We start from the raw sequence: 15068 nt of genomic DNA on the forward strand, positions 1-15068 counted from the left end.
TATGTACAATTGCTATGCTGATCTTATGGAAACTGGAATTGGGATGCACCATCTCCCCTTTTTATCGCTACTTGTTCAAGTCCAATACATATACCAATATATGTGATGTTTATTATCTGTATGCATGTATGTATTAATAAATGAGACCTCTTTTTTCCTGCTATCCTGGTCATGCCTCTCACTCAAAGTCCCAAAACTTTCTTTATGTTCATTGAACCGGGATGGAGGCGCACAATTTGTCCCATTGTGCTCCTCACTCAAAGTCCCAAACTTCCCCCTTCTCTACAATTTAATAGGGATGGAGAGACATGACCTTGGTATAGCAGGTTTATCTTTTTTGATTTTTGCATCGCATTGGCTTACGTTTTCCTTGTCCAATGCCATGCTGTACAGTGTTTCCCAGGCACACTGGGGACTATATACACGTTACTATCATGCTACATCCAGATTTACATACATTATCTTTGCCATTATTTTTTCCTTGCATTGCTTTGCAGTGTGTGCCCATTTGGGTGCTGGCTTTGTGGATTGGCGGGCTGTAGGCGGTCTCTGCTGGGAGCTGCGATGCGCGGCGGGCGTTCTCCCTTTCTCCCTTTGCTTTCGGGCACGGGGGATCGGGTGGGCGGCTCCCCGTGCATCGGCGCCACGCCTCGGCGCCGGCGTGTGACGTCATTGCATGACGCCACTACGCCGACGTTCCGCTTTCCATCCACAGTGTATTTCAGGCAACCGCATAGACGGTTTGCCTGTTCGGTCTGCCGCTTCGGCGGTGGCCACCTCTATGCACTGGCGTGACGCTGGGCCCACAGTGCGGAGCTATGATCGGCGGGCACGGGACGCGCATGTCCACAGTCTGGGCTTGAAATTCGGTATGTTTTGTTCGGCCTTTACTCCTCGGGCTTTTCACTTCACTTGTTACCTTTGGCTATTGGTTCTTCCTCCCTCCACATTTTTCTTTGCCTTTGCACACCACCATTCCCTCTTTAGGGGTTCTCATACACACTCGCTACTTTATCACAGGGTTGATCCTTGATACTATGGGCAAGCAGTCTCTCACTTCATGCACTTATCATCATTCTTTCACTTTACCATGGATGATTTTCACTCCCCTCTGGCACCTCCTATACTTTTTCTTTGGCAGCAGCACTATGATAATACTATCATAGAAATACATATGTACTTACGGCATGTTTGATACATATATATATATGTGTATTATGTTTACTACTTGACAGATATTTCCCGTTCTGCTGCCACAAGCAATGTCATCACACCATATACTCCAGCCCACACTTTTCATGCGTGTGGCGTGTCTGACTCCTTTCTGCCCGCCCTGTGGACCCTCAGCTCCCGTGGGAGACTATCCGGGCCATGTCCTTTTCCCGCAGCCAGCAAACACCTGCAAAGTAACGTAAGTTTGGGAATTTGAGGTCCACATTGCCCCTTTTTCCCCCCCCCCCCCTTTTTTCTTCCAGTTTTTATTCGTTCTCATTTGCTATTTTTTACATATACTTTTTTACACACACAGATCATACATCTACTCCTGATGAAGTGGCATACTAAGACCACAAAACGCGTCGAGTTACTATGATAGTTTGATTGTTATCCATTACTTCAATACTGTTGACCATTGCAGTCCATTGATGTTTATGAATATACTTTTGTATGTACAATTGCTATGCTGATCTTATGGAAACTGGAATTGGGATGCACCATCTCCCCTTTTTATCGCTACTTGTTAAAGTCCAATACATATACCAATATATGTGATGTTTATTATCTGTATGCATGTATGTATTAATAAATGAGACCTCTTTTTTCCTGCTATCCTGGTCATGCCTCTCACTCAAAGTCCCAAAACTTTCTTTATGTTCATTGAACCGGGATGGAGGCGCACAATTTGTCCCATTGTGCTCCTCACTCAAAGTCCCAAACTTCCCCCTTCTCTACAATTTAATAGGGATGGAGAGACATGACCTTGGTATAGCAGGTTTATCTTTTTTGATTTTTGCATCGCATTGGCTTACGTTTTCCTTGTCCAATGCCATGCTGTACAGTGTTTCCCAGGCACACTGGGGACTATATACACGTTACTATCATGCTACATCCAGATTTACATACATTATCTTTGCCATTATTTTTTCCTTGCATTGTTTTGCAGTGTGTGCCCATTTGGGTGCTGGCTTTGTGGATTGGCGGGCTGTAGGCGGTCTCTGCTGGGAGCTGCGATGCGCGGCGGGCGTTCTCCCTTTCTCCCTTTGCTTTCGGGCACGGGGGATCGGGTGGGCGGCTCCCCGTGCATCGGCGCCACGCCTCGGCGCCGGCGTGTGACGTCATTGCATGACGCCACTACGCCGACGTTCCGCTTTCCATCCACAGTGTATTTCAGGCAACCGCATAGACGGTTTGCCTGTTCGGTCTGCCGCTTCGGCGGTGGCCACCTCTATGCACTGGCGTGACGCTGGGCCCACAGTGCGGAGCTATGATCGGCGGGCACGGGACGCGCATGTCCACAGTCTGGGCTTGAAATTCGGTATGTTTTGTTCGGCCTCTACTCCTCGGGCTTTTCACTTCACTTGTTACCTTTGGCTATTGGTTCTTCCTCCCTCCACATTTTTCTTTGCCTTTGCACACCACCATTCCCTCTTTAGGGGTTCTCATACACACTCGCTACTTTATCACAGGGTTGATCCTTGATACTATGGGCAAGCAGTCTCTCACTTCATGCACTTATCATCATTCTTTCACTTTACCATGGATGATTTTCACTCCCCTCTGGCACCTCCTATACTTTTTCTTTGGCAGCAGCACTATGATAATACTATCATAGAAATACATATGTACTTACGGCATGTTTGATACATATATATATATGTGTATTATGTTTACTACTTGACAGATATTTCCCGTTCTGCTGCCACAAGCAATGTCATCACACCATATACTCCAGCCCACACTTTTCATGCGTGTGGCGTGTCTGACTCCTTTCTGCCCGCCCTGTGGACCCCCAGCTCCCGTGGGAGACTATCCGGGCCATGTCCTTTTCCCGCAGCCAGCAAACACCTGCAAAGTAACGTAAGTTTGGGAATTTGAGGTCCACATTGCCCCTTTTTCCCCCCCCCCCTTTTTTCTTCCAGTTTTTATTCATTCTCATTTGCTATTTTTTACATATACTTTTTTACACACACAGATCATACATCTACTCCTGATGAAGTGGCATACTAAGACCACAAAACGCGTCGAGTTACTATGATGTTTTGATTGTTATCCATTACTTCAATACTGTTGACCATTGCAGTCCATTGATGTTTATGAATATACTTTTGTATGTACAATTGCTATGCTGATCTTATGGAAACTGGAATTGGGATGCACCATCTCCCCTTTTTATCGCTACTTGTTCAAGTCCAATACATATACCAATATATGTGATGTTTATTATCTGTATGCATGTATGTATTAATAAATGAGACCTCTTTTTTCCTGCTATCCTGGTCATGCCTCTCACTCAAAGTCCCAAAACTTTCTTTATGTTCATTGAACCGGGATGGAGGCGCACAATTTGTCCCATTGTGCTCCTCACTCAAAGTCCCAAACTTCCCCCTTCTCTACAATTTAATAGGGATGGAGAGACATGACCTTGGTATAGCAGGTTTATCTTTTTTGATTTTTGCATCGCATTGGCTTACGTTTTCCTTGTCCAATGCCATGCTGTACAGTGTTTCCCAGGCACACTGGGGACTATATACACGTTACTATCATGCTACATCCAGATTTACATACATTATCTTTGCCATTATTTTTTCCTTGCATTGTTTTGCAGTGTGTGCCCATTTGGGTGCTGGCTTTGTGGATTGGCGGGCTGTAGGCGGTCTCTGCTGGGAGCTGCGATGCGCGGCGGGCGTTCTCCCTTTCTCCCTTTGCTTTCGGGCACGGGGGATCGGGTGGGCGGCTCCCCGTGCATCGGCGCCACGCCTCGGCGCCGGCGTGTGACGTCATTGCATGACGCCACTACGCCGACGTTCCGCTCTCCATCCACAGTGTATTTCAGGCAACCGCATAGACGGTTTGCCTGTTCGGTCTGCCGCTTCGGCGGTGGCCACCTCTATGCACTGGCGTGACGCTGGGCCCACAGTGCGGAGCTATGATCGGCGGGCACGGGACGCGCATGTCCACAGTCTGGGCTTGAAATTCGGTATGTTTTGTTCGGCCTCTACTCCTCGGGCTTTCCACTTCACTTGTTACCTTTGGCTATTGGTTCTTCCTCCCTCCACATTTTTCTTTGCCTTTGCACACCACCATTCCCTCTTTAGGGGTTCTCATACACACTCGCTACTTTATCACAGGGTTGATCCTTGATACTATGGGCAAGCAGTCTCTCACTTCATGCACTTATCATCATTCTTTCACTTTACCATGGATGATTTTCACTCCCCTCTGGCACCTCCTATACTTTTTCTTTGGCAGCAGCACTATGATAATACTATCATAGAAATACATATGTACTTACGGCATGTTTGATACATATATATATATGTGTATTATGTTTACTACTTGACAGATATTTCCCGTTCTGCTGCCACAAGCAATGTCATCACACCATATACTCCAGCCCACACTTTTCATGCGTGTGGCGTGTCTGACTCCTTTCTGCCCGCCCTGTGGACCCTCAGCTCCCGTGGGAGACTATCCGGGCCATGTCCTTTTCCCGCAGCCAGCAAACACCTGCAAAGTAACGTAAGTTTGGGAATTTGAGGTCCACATTGCCCCTTTTCCCCCCCCCCTTTTTTCTTCCAGTTTTTATTCGTTCTCATTTGCTATTTTTTACATATACTTTTTTACACACACAGATCATACATCTACTCCTGATGAAGTGGCATACTAAGACCACGAAACGCGTCGAGTTACTATGATGTTTTGATTGTTATCCATTACTTCAATACTGTTGACCATTGCAGTCCATTGATGTTTATGAATATACTTTTGTATGTACAATTGCTATGCTGATCTTATGGAAACTGGAATTGGGATGCACCATCTCCCCTTTTTATTGCTACTTGTTCAAGTCCAATACATATACCAATATATGTGATGTTTATTATCTGTATGCATGTATGTATTAATAAATGAGACCTCTTTTTTCCTGCTATCCTGGTCATGCCTCTCACTCAAAGTCCCAAAACTTTCTTTATGTTCATTGAACTGGGATGGAGGTGCACAATTTGTCCCATTGTGCTCCTCACTCAAAGTCCCAAACTTCCCCCTTCTCTACAACCGATGAAGTTTGGACTAGTACGGAGTACCCTATCCCCTGCTGTGAAATTACGGTGATGACAGCCCAATCTCTCTGCCTGTACTGCAGAGGTTCTGGACATTTTCATAAGCAACTGTCCCGTGAGACCTAGTAAGTGCCTTCCTCCGTGTCCTGTCTACTTCCAGGTCTCTGGATCCCCTCCTGCTCACCTTGTCCTACCCATCTCGTTGCAGGTGGCTGAAGGGGAGATCCCGCTCAAGGCAATCCTTGACTCTGGAGCATGCAGCTGCTTCATGGACACCACCTTGGCAAAGAGATTGCAAATACAGCTTAGGAATAAGAAGCAGAGCCTTAAAGTCCATCTAGCTGATGGGACTATCCCCAGATCTGGGACACAGGAGACTATCCCCCATCCTAACCTGGACGAACTCTGGTCATCAGGAATTTCTCTGATTTGACATTTTGTGTTCCCCTATGTTCCCAATTATTCTCTGAATTCCTTGGCTCCGGGCGCACAATCCTCAAATTGATTGGCCATCGGGGAGAATCTCCTTCAACTCCGAATACTGCCAGCAGCACTGCTTTGTCCCTGAAATCAGAATGCCTCCCGTTTGTCTGTTCAACCCATCACCAGTACTAGCCAAGTAGTACCGCCAGCCTATCATTCCTACCTGGATGTTTTTGACAAGAAAAAGGCTGATGCCCTACCAGCTCATCTGCCTTATGATTGCCCTATGGAGCTACTTTCAGGTGTGGAGATTCCTTTTGGACGAATTTTCCCTCTCTCCGAAGTTGAATTCGAGGCTCTACGCCTTTATATCAATGAAAGGATTAATTTGCCCCTCCTCCTCTCCGGCTGGCACCGGCATCTTCTTCGTCCAGAAGAAAGACCACTCACTGAGACCTTGTGTGGATTATCGGGAACTTAATAAAATGACAATTAAAAATCATTACCCACTCCCTCTTGTCCCTGAACTCTTCCAAAGATTCAGTTCTGCCCAAATCTTTACCAAGCTAGATTTACGCGGTGCCTACAAATTGGTCCGCATTCGCAAGGGAGATGAGTGAAAGACAGTTTTCCGGACCCGCTTTGCGCACTTTGAATATCTAGTCATGCCCTTTGGACTATGTAATGCTCAAGCCACCTTCCAACATTTTGTAAATTACATTTTTCGAGAGTTCCTAGATCACTTTGTAATAGTGTATCTAGATGATATTCTCATCTTCTCTGCCTCCCTGGATCTTCATCGGGTGCATGTAAAAAAGGTCTTGGCCACATTAAGGCTACATGGACTATATGCAAAGGCAGAGAAGTGTGAGTTTGAAAAACTGTCCATTCAGTTTCTGGGACTGATCATCTCCACAGAAGGGATCTCTATGGACCCACAGAAGGTGGCTGCTATTATCAATTGGCCAGCTCCCACTGACAAAAAAGGCATCCAGAGGTTTTTCAGGTTTGCTAACTTTTACAGACGCTTTATCAAGGACTTTTCTACGATCATTTCTCCCATTACCCAGTTAACCCGCTAGCAGGTCCGGTTCCAATGGTCTCAGGAAGCCCAGTTAGCCTTTGATCAGCTTAAGATCCTTTTTACATCTGCTCCAGTACTGCAACGCCCAGATCCAGCTTTGCCCTTTGTTCTTGAGGTAGGTGCCTCTGAAGTTGCCACGGGAGCCATTCTGCCTCAATGTCAGGGCCCAAGGCTCTGCTTCACCCTGTCGCTTTCTTCTCCAGGAAGATGACTCCACCGGAGAAGAATTATGATGTGGGTGACTGGGAGCTACTAGCCATCAAGTCGGCACTGGAGGAATGGCGATACCTACTGGAAGGCGCTACACACCCCATCATGATCTTTACAGACCATAAGAACCTAGAGTACCTTTGGACCGCGAAGCAACTCAGACCACGGCAAGCCCGATGGGCCTTATTCTTCTCCAGGTTCAACTTCCACCTTACATATCGCCCAGGATCCAAAAATGGGAAAGCTGACGCTCTTTCCTGCATGTTCCCAGAGACCCCGGAAACACCTACTCCCAGCACGATCCTGTCACCACACATCTTTTTGCTGCTCCAAACCGATCTAAGCACAAGTATCAAGCAAGCCTCTGCCCGATACCCAGAAGCCGAAACCTTGGCATTAAAAAGGGACGGGAATCTCTTATGGCATGATAACAACATTTTCATCCCTCCTGAAGTAAGACCCCAAGTCCTGAAGGCTTGTCATGATCACCTCCTTACTGGCCACTTTGGCATCAGAAAAACATGTGATCTTGTTCAAAGATCCTTCTGGTGGCCCAATCTCAGACAGGATTGTAAAGATTATGTGGACTCCTGCGTAACTTGTCTCCGCAGTAAAGGTCACAATACCAAGACTTGGGGCTTGCTGAGACCTCTCCCTGTTCCAGACCAGCCATGGAGGATGATATCAAAGGATTTTATTGTCGACTTACCCCCTTCAGACGGATTCACCACCATCTTGGTATTAGTCGACAGACTGTCCAAGCTGCCTATGATAGGCACCCCCTCAGCTATGGATACAACACATATATTCATTAAAGAAATTGTCCGACTACATGGACTACCAAGTAGTATTGTGTCTGACAGAGGGGTGCTGTTCACTTCCAGATTCTGGAAATCATTGTGCAGGACTCTACAAATCCAAGTCTGTTTGTCATCTGCATACCATCCACAAAGTAACGGACAAACAGAAAGGACCAACCAAACATTGAAGCAATACCTGAGATGCTTCTCTACCTTTACCCAGGACAACTGGGCATCTCTTCTTCCGTGTGCCGAATTTGCATATAATAATTTGGTTCACGCCTCCACAAATCGATCCCCATTTTGGGCAAATTATGGGTTCCATCCCTCCTTTTTGCCGGATGTCATCCCGGAGACTTCGGTACCTGCAGTCCAGGACAGGGTGGCCTCTATACAGTCCAACTAGCAGATCCTAAAGAAGCAATACTGAAGGCTCAAGAGGATTATAAGAGGCACTTTGACAAAAAGAAGGGGGAAATCCTATGTTTAAGGTTGAAAACAAAGTTTGGCTTTCCACAGCAAATATCAAACTCACTTGTCCCTCACGGAAATTGGGTCCTAAGTTTATTGGACCTTTTGAAATCAAAAGGGAAGTTAACCCCGTGGCATTTGTACGAACCCTTCCGAACTCCTATAAGATACACCACCCAGTCTTCCACGTCTCTTTACTTAAATCAGCAGTGACTAGTTAAATTCCTAACAGGGAGGAGCCACCTCCACCTCCGGTTACGGTAGGGGAGGACACGGTATTTGAAGTGGAGGCCATTATAGATGCGATTTTTATTTTTTGCGATTTTTATTTTTTGCGCTATAAACAATTATGAGCGTCAATTTTGAAAAAACAACAATATTTTTCACATTTTTTTATATGAAATTCTCAAAAGAAAATGTAAAAATCAAAATTTTTTAACATTTTAGGCCAATTTATTTTCTGCTACATATTTTTGGTAAAAAAAAATTGCAATAAGCGTATTTTGATTGGTTTGCGCAAAAGTTATTGCGTTTACTAACTATGGGAAAGATTTATGTCATTTTTATTGATTTTTTTTTAACTAGTAATGGCGGCGAGCTGCAATTTTTTTTGCGGGACTGCGACATTGCGGCAGACAGATTGAACCCCTAACTGATATTTTTGACACTTTTGGGGGTACCAGTGACATTACTACAGTAATCAGTGCTATAAATATGCACTGTTACTGTAAAAATGAAACTGGCAGGGAAGGGGTTAACTTTACTGGTGATCAAGGGGTTAAGTGTGTCCCTAGGTGCGTGATTCTAACTTTCAGGGGGCGTGGTTTGTTAGATCATCACAGAGACATGCGATCCTATATAGCAGGATCGCATAGCCTCTGTGATAATCTAAGTGAGAATGACAGACGGCTGTGTTTATATCAGCCGTCTGTCTTTCTCCCTCTGCTGCGGGAGATCGCGAGTGGCCGGCAGGCATCGGAGCCGCCAGTCACACGCGCTGGCTCCCCAGGGAACGAGCGGGGGAGGGAGCGCGCCGCCGGGGGTGCACGCTTACCCCCCACAGGTGCCTGAGCAAGCGACGTAGCGGTACGTCGCTTTGCCCAGCAGCAGTAGAATGCGGCAGTATATGTACGGTGGGCGGGGCGGAAGTGGTTAAAGAAAAGGGAAGGAAGGAGGGAAGAGAGAGAGAGAAATAAAAGGGGGGATTATAAGGAGGAGGGGAGGGAATGGGGGAAGAAGGGGAAACTCATCACATCACTGTCTCCATGAGGCCCAGGGATTCACCCTCAAGAACCCAGGAGATATCAGGAGAGCTTAAGTCCGTAGCTTTTTGTATTCCATAGAATAGACTATTTTGTGTAAGTAGAACCATTTTTTAAGGGATTTTTCCCGTAGGCCTCTTTCCGTGGCCATGAGATCTCCCATCTCATTGATTTCGGCTACTTTTTTCAGCCAGACAGCCACCCATGGAGGTCCGTTTCCAAAAGAGCGGTAGGCAGTTCTTTGCTGCTGTGAACAGCAAGGGTAGAATGGAACGCCTGTAGGATTGGCTCGGGAACACATGTTGGTGCAGAAGGAAGAGCACTGGATCCATCAGAAGCCTGTGGTCAGTGAAATTTTGGGTAACACCCAGGACTTCATCCCAGAAGGGTCGAAGAAGACGGCAAGACCATAAAACGTGAAGAAGGGAACCAGACTCCTCCCCACAGCTTCAACAGAGATCAGAGCACCGAGGGAACATTCTATGAATCTTAGTTGGGGTATGGTACCATCGGGTCAAAACTTTAAACCCGTTTTCCTGATGTTTGGAACAAACAGAGGTTTTGTAAGAAAACAGGAGAAACCTCTCCACCTGTTTGCCCGTAAAGGTTGGTCCCAGGTCTCATTCCCAACCGGAGATATAAGACAGCGTGGCGTAGAGGAGATTGTTCCGAGCATAAGAGCTCAAACGTAGTTAGTCGCCTCATGAGTGCCGACGGTGGGAGTAGAGAGCCAATGAAGTGTGCTAGTTAGATTTTCTTTCCAAAAAGAAAGTCCTGCAAAATTTGGGTTATCTATGATTTGCTGTCTGGAAAGCCACTGTCCGTTCAGGATGAAGTGTCGGGCCTGGTATGACTCTCCAGACTTCAAGTCCCGGAATCGGGAGTCTCCCAATCCGGGTTGCCAATCGCTGGGATAATCGGCAAGGGGCAGGGATCTACAGAAAAGTCCCGACATGCTTTAGAGCAAATCCACCAAGTCACCCCTACGTGGGATAAGCAAGGACCCAGGTGGGCAACTCGGCTTGGCACCAAGGTAATGACTCCAATGGCAATCCTGAGAGGGACCGCTCAATCAGTACCCACTGTTTGTGGGAACCATGGTGGCACCAGTCCAGCACCTTTGTCAAGTGGCAAGCCATATGGTAAAGAGTAGCATCTGGTAAGGCCATATTCCCCAACAGTTTCGGTAATGTGAAAATGGATTGTGCCAGGTGAGGTGGACTCTGGGCCCAAAGGAAAGTGATTAAGGTTGATCGTCTGCAGGAATGAGCTAGGGACAAGTGTTGGGAGGGCCTGTAAATAGTTGAGCAAGTGGGGAATGACGTTCATCTTGATTATGTTGCAGCGACCAAACCAAGAGAACAGACCTCCCTGCAACAACGTAAGGTCCTTTCTGATCGCTGTCAGGAGGGGAGGGAAATTGAGCATGAAAATGTTCTCCTCCCTGTTGGTTAGACATATGCCCAAATATTTTATATGGGAAGTGGCCAATCTGAAGGGGTAGTCCACCCTGAGGAAAGAGATCATGGAGGTTGGCATTGACACATTCAGAGCCTCCGATTTCTGATAAATGATCCTGAAAAAGGACAGGTCTTTATAGATCTTTAGTTCTGAGAGCAAGTTTAGGAGAGATATTAAAGGCTTAGTCAGGAAGAATAATAGAACGTCGGCATACGCCGCAATCTTAGGGGAGAGCGCCACGTCCAAATGGAGACCAGCGACATTCAAGTTGCTCCTGATCGACTGTAAGAAGGGCTCAAAGGACAAGATAAAAATCAAAGGGGCTAGGGAACATCCCTGTCGTGTACCATTAGTTATTCCGAAGGGCGAAGAAAGCAACCTATTCACCTTTACCTGAGCTGGTGGGCGAAAGTAAATAGCTTGAATCCATTGCATCATTCTTTGGCCCAGGCCAAGGCGTCTTTTCCCCGCTACTGACAGCTCCTGTCAGGGGGGGGGGCACCTTTCCCGCCGCCCATAAAAGTGATCTCATGGCAAATCCGCTGCTGGGACCACTTTTACACCAGCCGAGTAAGAAAGTACCGGGGTTATGGCAGCTATCTGCTGCCATAACACCAGAATTTAACATCAAAATACGGATATAAAACTGCGGCGGGTGGTAAGTAAGTGTTTACATTACACAAGCCATTATAAAAAGGAATAGTAGTGGTAAAAAAGCAGTGGTGGGTTTAACCAATTTTTTTTTTTTGTACAACTCTCCTTTATCCACTTGACCACCGGAAGGTTTTACCCCCTTCATGACCAGGCCATTTTTTGTGATATGGCACTGATATCTTAACTGACAATTGCGTGGTCATGCAACGCTGTACCCAAAAAAAATTGTAGTCCTTTTTTTCCCACAAATAGAGCTTTCTTTTGGTGGGATTTGATCACCTCTGGAGTTTTTATTTTTTTGTGCTATAAACAAAAATATTTTTCACTTTCTGCTATAAAACATACCCAATAATAAAAATGTAAAAACTTGAATTTCTTCATCAATTTAGGCCAGTATATATTCTGCTACATATTTTTGGCAAAAAAAAAATCCAATAAGCATATATTGATTGGTTTGCACAGAAGTTAAAGCGCCTACAAACTATGGGTTATTTTATTTATTTATTTTTTTACTAGTAATGGCGGCGATCAGGGACTTATAGTGGTACTGTGATATTGTCAGATACCTAACTGACACGTTTGACACTTTTTGGGGACTAGTGACACTAATACTGTAATCAGTGCTAAAAAATATGCACTGTCACTGTACTAATGACACTGGCAGGGAAGGGGTTAACATCAGGGGCGATCATATGGTTAACTGTGTTCCTAGGTTGTGCTTTCTCACTGTTGGGGAGGTGCTTTAACTGGAGAAGGCAAAGATTTGTGTTCCTGTGTTGAAGAAACACAGGATCAAAGCTTCCCTGCTGACAGAATGACAATCTGCCTAGTTCTACTTGTGTCCCAAATATTTGGTGGGTCCCAGCAGACATCGAGTCTTCCAGACCCACTAATTGGCTTCCGCGGGTGAGCTTGACTGGGTTGCTGGCAGGGTGCGCGCACGCCCTAGACCAGGAGGTGTCAGATGACGTACTAGGTACATGATCTGGCATGGAGCAGCCGTGCTGCCACAGTAAATGTACGTGGGGTGGTCACTAAGTGGTTAAGGGGGGAGTGGCAGGATGTCCTATGCCTACATACTTCTGCTAATAGATGTCTGTCATTCCCATCTCAGACCGTTGGGAGGTATGAGTTAGTACTGAAGCTCTCCCTGGTGTAGCTGACAGTAACAATTCAAATAAACTGGACTGCAGTTTCTAATACGGCCAAACGCTCCAATGTGCATTCATTGAAATAAACTCTTTGCAGGGATCTTTATGTACATAAGCTCCCCTGACAGTGTTCTTTTTTGCTTCAACCCTTTTACCATCATTGATTACCATCCATCATTGATTGATAATATGGTATTGCAACGAACGGACCCGAATCTCCTCTTCTGGGGTCCTCCGCCAGCAGTGACTGTCCGCTCCTCCTCTTCTGTGTCTTCCCCCATACAAGCTGGACACACATGGTGCGGTTTGTCCCTTCCCCACACTCTCTACTCACGGGATTTGATTGACAGCAGCAGGAGACAGGTCCTCTTTAACTGCTTCCTATCCAGCCATAGTACATAAATGGCTGTAGGGGAAGATTGGTTGGATGTACCCCTACGTCTGCCCCTTGTGCACACACCCTGGGAGCATGCAGTGGCATGATCTGATTGCCCTGGTACCAAGTGACTGATTTAGCCAATCAGTAAATGCGTGGACAGTAGTAAAAACAATGTCATTTCCTGGCATCATTGTTTACTTCTGTCTGATCGGTCACTGAGATCACGTAGTACAGAGCCATTCCCAGCAGCAGTGTACCATGTGATAGAGGTGGCCAATCACAGCTTTCACAGTATTTCTGAAAGGCTGCAGGAATGCAGCTGGAGAGAGTGAGAAATGATTGCTTTGTAAAAATTACAAATCACAGTACGTAAAAAAAAATTAAAAATTAAAAAATATAGATTTTTTACACAAAGTTGGCAATTTAATGAGATATTTTCCACACACAGCGAGGGCATTTTAGAATTACACCCCATAACACATTCTACCACTCCTCCTTAGTATGATGATACAACATGTGTCTGGACTGATTATATACCAGACATTGTATCTGGTGTACTGTAAAAGTCGCCTCTTTACAAGTTGTCAGGGAATATAGCATAGTGTAGCATCAGCTATAGCAGTCTCAGTTCTTATAAGCCACGCAAGCACAGACAATTGGTATGCGGCTGCTCCCAGGATTGCCACGTTCACTGGACAGCAGGTTGAAGAAAGGAAAAACAAAAGAGTTCCCAATATAACTGGTGTGGCGGTGATCAGGGACAATATAAGTGGTGTAGTGGTGACCAGGGATTCTGTGACTGGTGTGGCAGTGGTCAGTGACACTGACTGGTGGCAGTGAGTTAAAAAGAAAAAAAAATTATATTTTCATTTTCTTTCCGCGTTTTTTCCAAAAACATAATAAAAATAAAATTAAGTCTTGAATAGACTTGCCACGCCATGTCAATACTTTGGGGTGTTTACTCTACAAATTGTGGTAATTTTGTGGATGTTTCCACTGTCCTTGTGCTCCAGGGCCTCCATAAATATAATAGGTAGTCAAAAAAATTAGATGTGCAATATATGCCCCTGGAAATCCTGAAGGTGCCCCTCGGATTTTGGGTCACGCTGTGTGGCTAGGCTGTAAAAAATTCTCATGCATGTGGTACAGTGCCTTGAAAAAGTACCCCTCCAACTTTGACATTTTCCACATTTTGTCATGTTACAACCAAAAACGTAAATATATTTTATTGGGATTTTATGCTATAGACCAACACAAAGTGGCATATAATTGTGAAGTGGAAGGAAAATGATAATTTGTTTTCTAATTTTTTACAAATAAATATCTGAAAAGTGTGGCGTGCATTTGTATTCAGTCAAAACTTTGTAGAACCATCTTTCGCTGCAAATACAGCTGCAAATCTTTTTGGGTATTTCTCTACCAGCTTTGTACATCTAGAGAGTGAAAATTGTGTCCATTCTTCTTTGCAAAATAGCTCAAGCTCTGTTCGATTGGATGGAAAGCGTCTATGAATAGCAATTTGCAAGTCTTGCCACAGATTCTCAATTGGATTTAGGTCTAGACTTTGAGCCATTCTAACGCATAAATATGCTTTGATCTAAACCATTTCATCGGAGCCCTGGCTGTATGTTTATGGTTGTTGTCCTGCTGGAAGGTGAACCTCTGCCCAAGTCTCAAGTCTTTTGCAGACTCTAACAGGTTTTCTTCTAAGATTGCCCTGTATTTGGCTCCATCCATCTTCCCATCAACTCTGACCAGCTTCCCTGTCCCTGCTGAAGAAAAGCATCCCCACAACAAGATGCTGCCATCACCATGTTTTACGGTGGGGATGGTCTGTTCAGGGTGATGTGCAGTGTTAGGATTCTGCCACACATAGTGTTTTGCTTTTTGGCCA

This window comes from Pelophylax lessonae, assembly GCF_965119305.1.
Source record: "Pelophylax lessonae genome assembly, chromosome: 9".
In the NCBI taxonomy this organism is placed as follows: Eukaryota; Metazoa; Chordata; class Amphibia; order Anura; family Ranidae; genus Pelophylax; species Pelophylax lessonae.